Consider the following 10,440-nt stretch of genomic DNA (forward strand, 5'->3'; position numbering starts at 1 on the left):
TATCACTAATGTCTGGTGTGCTGCCCAAGGGCTCCTGAAGACACACTGCTGCACCTTACACCGAGCTCAGTGCATGTGTATGCACAAGAAGATGTGCTTTTGAGCATATGTTCATCCGTGTGTGTGTGTGCGTGTGTGTGTGTGTGTGTGTGTGTGTGTACCTGTGCGTGCAGCTCCGTAATCAATTATGCAGTCCTTATGTATGACTTGATTACAGGGAGAATGAGAGACGGAGGGAAAAAAGAGAGTTCGATAGATCGTCTTAGTTATTATTTGAATTATTAGTCTGTTACTAACTCTACTAAAATCTTATACTACCATATCTTATAACTTGTATGATATTAATTGTTACTCATATATCTGTTTTTTATTATTATTATTTCTACATCTGCGTTCCCAATACAACTCGACTGAGAAGAACTGCTCAGGAAGGCAATGAACACCACAGGGATGCGAAATAAAAAATAATAATAATAATAATAATTAAAAAAAAAAAAGAAATAGATAAATAAAAATTTCTTTAAAATTGCATTTAAATACAATAATTTAAAGTCATTGATCTAATCATTGGTAAAAATCTTAATTTTATCAGATGATGTACATATAAACATATTCAGTGTTTATTTTTATTATTGTTGTTGTTGCTATTGTTGAAATACATTTACACATTTCAATATATTAAAGAGATATATCTACTTATTGGCACAAACTGATTTTTACTAATGAGATTACATACACAAACATACTCAGTGTTTTTTTTTTCCCCCCCTGTTGTGTCTTTGTTAGTTAATGAGTTTTTTTTTTTTTTTTTTTTTTTTTTTTTTAAATATAATTAAATATGAGAATCAGCTTAGGAGAATTTAAATGCATCATTTAAAAGATATTCATCTAATTATTACCAAAGTCGGATTTCTGCCAGTAAGATTATGTACATGTACAAACGACACACGTATTCAGTGTGGTTTTTATTTTGTTAGGTTTTATTATATTTTTAAATGATTAAATTGCTTAAGAGAATTTAAAGACCTCAATCAAATGATTGCCAAAATCAGATTTTTGCCATTATCAGATTATATTCATGTAAACATACATACACATCATCATTATTATTATTATCATTAATTTAAAGCCTTAATCTAATTACTGAATCGAAAATCTGAATAACTAAAATCAGATTTTTGCCATTATCAGATTATGCTATAAATTGTGGCTGTTGTGACACCAAAATTTCCCTTGGGGATCAATAAAGTACTCTCTTTTGTCGTTGTTGTCATTGTTGTTAAATCGCTTAGCTGTTTAGAGCCACTGATCTACTGATTGCCACAATTAAATTTCTTTTATCATCAGATTATGCTGTACACGGAACCCCGCTTAGCATGAACTGTTTTAAACTACAAACAGTTCAACTCCCAATGCTTTAGCATTTAATTATATTTAATCCAGTCATGCCAATAACTGTCGAGGGCACATTCAGCTGGGAGAGTCACGTGGAGTGACAGACAATTGAAACGTCTATATATACGCAACCAAACACACCAGGGGGACACTTGGCAGAAACTCTGGTGCTGCATTAGACTCAACAGGGAAATTGAGAAATTATAATAGTGCTGCAGCAGCTGGCTTGTTCCACTTGCCAGAGTTTCTTAAATACAATTCCCTTGAGTGGTACATGCACACGCACACACAAACGTGGACTAAAGCATAGATATATCCAGACAGGGTGCAGTCATGGAGAGCGAGAGAAAAGAGAGTTGTTTCTTACTAATAGGCTATAAACTTGGATAAATAGGCTTTCAGTACATTTTGAAGGACACAGTATACTACTCGGCATGGTGGAATGTCTCTTTTTACAGCATCACAGCACCAGATGTCCTTGTTCTTGTTCTAACAGGACGGTAAGAATCGGCTTCAACTTGAGAATAAACCCATCGAGGAAATGTAAACATTTTGTATATCCAAAGTATATCCAGAGATTTGATGTAAAGGTGGAAGGGAGAGAAATACTGTGATCCCAAAAACGGGAGATGATCACTGATTTTAGGGCACTTAGGTTGGCGCCATTATGTATGCTTGGTGAGGAATTAATACCGAAATTCAGACCTCAGGTGTAACAACAGAGTTATATCTGTTGAATAAAAACTTTGAGCGGCGTGTGTTTGCACAGTGAGAAACTCGCTCCTGCTGAGACCTGAACATATTAATTTGACGTGTACAGTGGTGCGGAAGTTCAATTCGAAGCCGTGCTAGGCTTGCGCTGGTGTTTGAGTACATTTCAAAAATATTGCCATTGCTCCTGAATATCAAACAGGAGGTGGGTGTGGCCAGTGGCTCTCCAAGGGTCGGTGTAGAAATCTGAGGACATCCAAGTTTCACATCTTCACGCCGTATTTTGTTTTTCGTTCTGTAACACACCTGATTAATCTTATAAAGTTAATCATTGTGCACTTTATTAACTGATTGGCAGAATTACACCAGGGGTGTTCCATTCAAATTGGTGAAAACTGCTGCAGAGGTTTTGCACTTTCCCTCATTTAGCATATCTGGTTCAATTAATCAGTTTGACTTGAATTAGTTATGATAGAGCAGAAAGAAACACAACTGTGGCCCTCCATTGAACTGGAATTTTTAATTGAACTTTGTCACTATAATTGCACATTGCAACAAAATGCTGTCCTCACTTATCCCAAATTCAAATTATGATAGAGAGAGAGAGAGAGAGAGAGAGAGAGAGAGAGAGAGAGAGAGAGCATGGTCGTCCATGGAAGGCAGCTATGGAGCAATTGAGGCTTAAATGCCTTGCTCAAGGACCAAACAGCGGTTCTGTGGTAGTTCAGGGATTTGAAATCTCCAGTTACAAGCACAGTTCTGAGGCACTATTGGCTTTATTTGTGCTTTCACCTTCAGGATCCTGTCCACAAGCTCAATAGATAATGGGGAGCCTAACTTTTAAAAAAAATAAATAAATAAATAAATAAATAAAAAGCAGAAATGTCCGCAACCAGAGAAGGGTCCTTTGAAGCCATACTTCATAAAGTAAACAGTATATAGGTGTTTACTTTCTGTTACTATTTTATAATATAAAAGTTTTCATTTTCATCCATATTATAAACACCCCACCAGTTCCACAAGGCTCATGATGTTGTAAAAAGCATCATTCTGGAAGGTTCTTTGAGAAAATAAAAATAAGAACATAAGTCATGTTTGTGGCTAGCAAATGTACCCTCTGACCAAGGTTACACATCACTCTGATGTATAAGCAGATGACTGTATTTGGCACCAACCAATGCCCAATGAGCATCCAATCCTCTCAAACCAAGCGAAACTGAGCTGTGTCTGGACTGAATACAACTACTCCTCTAGTGTCCTAATCGGCTTCCTCTTCCCCCTAATCCAGTGGCATCGGTGGAGTAGCAATCATCTTCCAGTTCTGCCAACTGAAAGTAGAACTGTGTTAGGTTTAAACGCCACTGCAGTACCAAAGGACTGGGGACTTCCAATCCCTTAGTGTCACGTGACCATCCATTTCTTCTGATCAACCCAGAGTAGGATTCTATAAGCTCCCGCCAGTGAACACTGTCGACTACTGGCTGGTCTAGTCATCCTACTACGTAATTCAATTGATTACTAAATGTTTGCGATTTGTGGGGTACAGTGGCTTAGAGGTTAGCATGTTTGCCTCGCACCTTCAGGGTTGGGGGTTCAAATCTTGTTTCCACCCTGTGTGTGCAGAGTATGTATGTTCTACTCATGCTTCGGGGGTTTCCTCCGGGTACGCCGGTTTCCCCCACAAGTCCAAAGACATGCATTGTAGGCTGATTGGCAATTCCAAAATTGTCCATACTGCGTTATGGGTGTGCGAGATGATTATGCCCTGAGATGGGATGTTCAGGGTGGGATAGGCTCCAGGCTCCTCACGACCATATGTAGGATAAGCGGTATGGAAAATGGATGGATGGATATTTGAAATTTTCAGATTTTCTTGCTGTTGTGTTACCTTCTTGATGCAGCTCTTAATCGTAAATTCTTTCGATCTGCTTTAGCAGCTCGGCCAGTTTTTGGCAGCTGGTAGTTCAGACCAAGCTGAATTTCCCAGCAAGAAGAGCACTAGTCACCTGATCCATTGAGAAAAATCTGCCATCCAACCAGAATCTTGCAATGACTTTATAAAGCCTATTGTGTTTATGCCCATGACAAAACATCATTGCTTTGATTGTAAAGTGAGTGTGGTTGTCTTGCTACCATCTTGGGATTTCACCTGAAGTTTGTTGAAATGTCAGGTGGTGTCCTGGCATGCTGTCTAGTAACAAACAGAGTTGAAAGCCTATATTAAGGGATTTTCTCACGCTAGTCGGGGTTTGAGGTCATGATGCGAATGTACCGTAACATCACATTTTAAATATTTGCTATCAAACTTGATTGCTACAGAATGTGTCTGATGATATGATGTGTAATCTTTCTCAGATTCCACCATAAAGAATGTACTGTAGCTAGCATGAGTGTGCTATTTTCTCCTCTGTTGCTGAGTGGGAATTCTGACCTTTCAAGCAAAGGATTGAGTCGGTTGCCATATAAGAAGATTTTAATAAAGACAGACTCTTATTTATCAAACAAATCAAGTCAGATTGGTAGACTGTACAAGTCAAAATACTCTTATTTAAAAATGTCTCGCACTGTAGAACCCTGCAGAGTGAAAGATGACTGCAGAACTGCACGACTCAGCGGCCTTGCTGAGCTGTTCGAGTGTGGACATCGATGTATGTTGGTAATGCTGTAAGTCTTCATTCTCTGGAAAAGACCATGAGGGAAGGGGACGCAAATACACTTGATTCGTCCAGCTTTTTGCCTCGGGGTGGCATCTTGCAAACTTGGGCTCCCTAACTGAGTCTTAGTGCAGATTTGCCATTAAAGAGGTGGCTCAGTAGAGCAGTAGAGGACAAAATGAACAAAAGCCCCACTGAAGAAATAGCAGGGTGCAGTTACACTTCATCAGCCATCGCCAGGGGCAAGTATCCAGCCAGAAAGTATCCATCTGGGTAAGCAAAATATATGGATTCCCTTGAACGATATCTATTTTGTCTGTTCCCATTCCAAAGAATTTTGTTTCAAAACACACTTATTGTGGCCTGCATGGCATCATCAAAATTAAACCATCACCATGCCATCTGTATGCACGAGTTAGCATACAGAGAGGAGGTGCCGTGGCTAATGGACTGGTGCAGAGCCAACAACCTGTCTCTGCATGTGGACAAAACAAAAGAGAAGGCTGTTGACTTCAGGAGAGCACAGCACGACCACATTGACCATCGAATTCTCCTCCGTGGAGATCGTCAAGAGCGCCAAATTCCTTGGTGTTCACCTGGCGGAGAACTTCCCCTGGTCCCGCAACACCAGCTCCATAACCAAGAAAGCCCAGCAGCGTCTCTACTTTCTGTGAAGGCTGAAAAAAGCTCCCCACTCCCACCCCCCATCTTCACCACATTCTACAGAGGGACCACTGAGAGCATCCTGAGCAGCTGCATCACTGCCTGGTTTGGAAATTGCACCGTCTCGGATCGTAAAACCCCGCAGCAGATTGCGAGGATAGCCGGGAAGATCATTGGGGTCTCTCTTCCCTCCATCATAGACATTTACACCACATGCTGCTTCTGCAAAGCCACAAGCATTATGGATGACCCCACACACCCCTCACACACATTCTTCACCCTCCTGCTGTCCGGAAAAAGGTACCGAAGCATTCAGGCCCAACACGGCCTGACTGTGTAACAGCTTCCTCCCCCAAGCCATTAGACTCCTCAATACTCAGTGACCGGACTGACACACACACACACACACAGAACTAAACACCATTCCACTCCCCTTGCAATTTTTGCGCATTTCTGTACTGACAAAAATATTATATAAAATATTATATTGTCACCACTATACTCTTGGCTATACCTGGTTGTGACCGCGATATCTGCTATGTCCACGAATGGTATAAGCTAATCTGCTGAATACTACGTCATAGTATGTTATGTTTATGTGCACAGCATTTTTAAAATAATTTATTATATTGTTATTCTTTTACACTACCCGTTATGTCGGACACTTCCGAACTAGAACTGTGTACTGGTCGGCGTTACACTGTCACTTACTCTGCACATTGTCCCGTTTTAGTAGTTACTGTACTGTCTTGTGTTGTTTGCACACGTACTGTACTGTCTTGTGTTGTTTTTTTTTTTAGTTCTGTGTCATTTCATGTGGTCAGTGTGTTGTTTTATGTAGCACCAAGGTCCTGGAGGAACGCTGTTTCGTTTCACTGTGTACTGCTGTCATGACCCGCAGAAACAATTCCATCTTTGGCCACTAGAGGTTGCAGAACATCTTCTTCTGTTGTCTCCTTCCATTTCGTGTCTTAACCATTCTCATTTTCCTGATTGATTGGTGCTCTATTTAAGCTGCCTGTTTTTCCTCCTCACTTCCTCGAGCATCGATTCTTTGGTCCTTTCATGGTTGTTCTTGGTTTTATGCACTGTATTTTGATTATTTAGGGTCAGCTATCATGAGCCTGTTCCCCGTGTTTGTGAAATAAAGGACGTTCTACAACCGTACCAGCTGTATATGATTGAAAATGACAATAAAAAGCCACTTCACTTGACCTGACCGGCCGTTTTTGCTCTTTTGGCATTAAGAAATCACCAACTTCTGATCCCCCCAGAGACGCCGAAAGATCTCGTGTTGCTGAACTAACCCGTCTTCATTTTAAGGACAGAAAGACATCAGTCTTCATTTCAAAGCAAAGATGCGCCAAAATAAAGAGCTGTGGATTGTGATCAAATCTCTAAAGTGCTAATGCTGTGAGCAGGCCATTGAGTGGAACGATAACATTAAATTACATGTCTCCTTAACCTCCTAAAATCACTCGGTTGTCGACCAGTTAAAACGCCCAGAGTGTTCAAATGTGTTTAGAGTGGCAGAAAAACATTCGGGCTTGATGGTTTAAACGGGGCACTTAATTCCATACATTATCGATTAGCCAGCTGTGTGTGGGCGGTGGGCTCAGTAAAACCTGTCGTAGTGACCTCAGACAGATTTTGAAGCTGAAAATAAACCAGATCTGGAAAGAAAATACGACTATTCAATATCGTCAACATTAGCATTAAAAAACGCTGGTAAAATAGAACCCAAGTGAAGAAGGTTTGTAAGCCCTGTCGTTAGGGCTGTCATGCTAATTACGCTAGTGACTCATCGCACGATACGTGGACGAGATCTCAACCTTCGTGTTTGTTTACATAGGAATGAATGTCACAAACCTTTTAGCGTCTGTCCTCTCACCGGCTCTAGGTCTGTCAAATTAGAAATCCAACTTCGAATATTCGTTGAATTTAAGATAAAAATGCACCTTTAAGATGTGTAGCAGGCACTAGCACCGATTTTAACGAAAACATACTGTTGAAAAATTTCCTTGCAAGATATTAACAATGCACTAACAGGGATTTTTGAAGAAGAAACGTCTAGAAAAAATAGTTCTAGTGTTCCAAATAATCCAGTCGTAGTCAGTAATGTCAGGGATTGAGCCGCTTAAGCTAATATATAAAATGTGTGAATGTTTGGTTGAATTGTTGCATTTTCTCGTCAAATAAAATACCGCTGACTAATATCCAGCGCCATTTTAATCCGAGTAAAATTTCGTCAGAAGACAAAAAACGTTTTGTTTTTTTTCAAATGTCTGGATAGTCTGAAGAATTTAAAGTTTACTGCTCTTTGAAAGAGTGTACTTGCATTATTACGCTGTTATACTATCGTTACATCAGTGGCATAAACTGGTCTGAAAATGACAATAATATCGTTTATCGTAATTATTTCTGGGACGATATATCGGCGTTATCGTGACAGGCCTGCCCGTGGTTACACGAATAGTTTGGAGGCAGTTAAATGGAAAAGGTGGTGATTCATGTTATTATTAGTCTTTATATTAATATTGATATTATATTGCTAAAGGAGTGTTTTCTGTATCTTAGCATACAGAATTTGCGCACTTTTGAAGCTTTTTATAACGAAGGAGCGTCTGTGAATCGTAACACAACAAACGGTTTCATATAGCAACGATACACGAAGGCGTTTTAAGTCCCGATTACACCGAAACGGACGAAGCCCCGGATCGCGCTCAAAAAAAAAAAAAGAAGTTGAAAATATGAGAAAGGAAATAAATACCTAAAAGAGGAACAGTGGGTCAGCTTACAGACATCCGAACCTCGAACAGGATAGAACGTCAGCGCTGGAAAACGTCTTCTCGGAAATCGGCTTCACTTTTACGATCGAAGCTTTCAGAATTCCACCAGTGAAGACACCTACGATTTAACAAAGGACAATGTATAGCTGTTGATATGGGGAAGGAGTCTCCAGTGTGAGCGCTTTTCCATCAGGGCAAAAGCTCTTGCTGATGGTTGGATGATTGGGCAGCGAGTGGGAGGGCAGTCAGGAAGACTCGTGTGTGCGTGTGCAGAATTACCATGAACATTAGCAGTTCGGTATGGATGAGCTGCAGACAGAGTGACAAGGATGAAAAGAAAAAACCACACACGTACACACACACACACACACACATACTGCATCCTTCCTGCGCCATACACGTTCGACACTTTCATATCTATGCATCTCATTCCCCCTCTCTTTTTCAGTTTCCTCTTCTTTGGCAGGAGCAGGTTATTTTTGGAAGTGTGCAGAGATTGGTGAGGAATTATTGCAGAGCTGGGACGTGCCTGGGAAATGCAGAGGAGAGGAGAGAGGGGGTGAGGAAGAAGACTTGGAGGAGGAGGAGGAGGAGGAGGTACAGTGTGTGGCGGCGGAGGTGTGGAACGAGGGATTGCTCACTCATTTGTCATCACCGTGGAGCACAGGAAAGCAGGAGGCAGAGCGGGGTGCATTGTAGCATGGCAACAATGACGCGCACACAACCACACACAAACCATACACGCTGGTGGATACAAAGGGTTATATCGATCATGCTCATCCTTACATGTTGATCAGGCTTTTATCCCTTTTTTTTTTTTTTTTTAATGTTAACACTGCTCAACTGATGCATCATTCAGCAACACACTTTCGCAGAGGTCAGAGGTCGAGTTAAGATCCGTTTAATCGCTTAGCCGTGCGAACGATGCTCTCTCAACCATTTCAAGATGGGAGCTTAACAGGCGAACGCTTTTGATAGACTGAGCCGAGAGGATTTGCCGTGTTCTTCATAATCTCCCGGTGCGCCACACACACACACACTGCCTGAGCGCTCCAGTAACCTTGATAAGAAATCTTTGATAAGCTCGCTACGTGATGCAGGACGACAAACTTCTTGGTGGGGAAAGCGATTTCAGATTGTGAGTAGTAGCTGGTGTAATGCATGTTTACAGAGCTGAAATATCAACCTTTGAATATTCGACCTTCTAAGACCTTATGAAGATGTAAGGAACCAGGAGTTCTGGAAAAGTCTTTTTAGCACAGCGCTGCTGAATTGGTGTTGATTCGTCTTCTATAACAGGAGCTCTGATTGTACTTCCAGCTGTAAAGCAAGGAGCAGGTTATATTAACGTGCTCGCTCTAATATGTTCTTGTTTCTATAGTAACAGCTTACACAGAGATGTGTAAGTCGGGTGAGCATTTAAGACTAATTCAAGACTAATAATAGACACTGAAATTCTGGTGTTATTTAACAAAGGAAAAAACATCTGCACTGTAAAACCGGACAAGTTCATTTAACTCAAAAAATTTGAGGAAATTATTCATCCATCCATCCATCTTCTATACCGCTTTATCCTTTTCAGGGTCACCGGGAACCTGGAGCCTATCCCAGGGAGCATCGGGCACAAGGCGGGGTACACCCTGGACCAATCCATCACAGGGCACAATCACATACACACTCACACACCCATTCATACACTACGGACACTTTGGACACGCCAATCAGCCTACCATGCATGTCTTTGGACTGGGGGAGGAAACCAGAGTACCCGGAGAAAACCCCCTGGGTACTCCGGTTTCCTCAATTTAGTTTCCTCAAATTTTTTGAGTTAAATGAACTTATCTGGTTTTACAGTGTGGTAAAGTTTTCTGTGGAAGGAGTCTCCAGTGCCAGCACTTTTAAACAGCCAGAGTTAAAGCTGTGACTTTAAGTTTTCCGCCATAGGAAAGTCTAAGGACAGAGAATAAACTGTATATATTTTTTTTTTTGTCAGTTTTTAGATGCTGTAAAGTTCTAACAAGAACTAGCTCGCTTCATGGATGTTCTGCAACATGAAATGTAACTACAAAGGGATAAAAAAAAATTTTAAAAAAACAAACGTATGATGCCATTATTTAATTAATAAAAAAAATTGTGATCGTTGGCAAATCGGATGTGCTGTTATTGGAAAATACTCTACTTTTGTGCGGTTGATTATTTTATAACAGCACGCCTAAGCATGTTTTATT

The sequence above is a fragment of the Ictalurus furcatus genome, chromosome 3, assembly GCF_023375685.1.
Source record: "Ictalurus furcatus strain D&B chromosome 3, Billie_1.0, whole genome shotgun sequence".
NCBI lineage: Eukaryota > Metazoa > Chordata > Actinopteri > Siluriformes > Ictaluridae > Ictalurus > Ictalurus furcatus.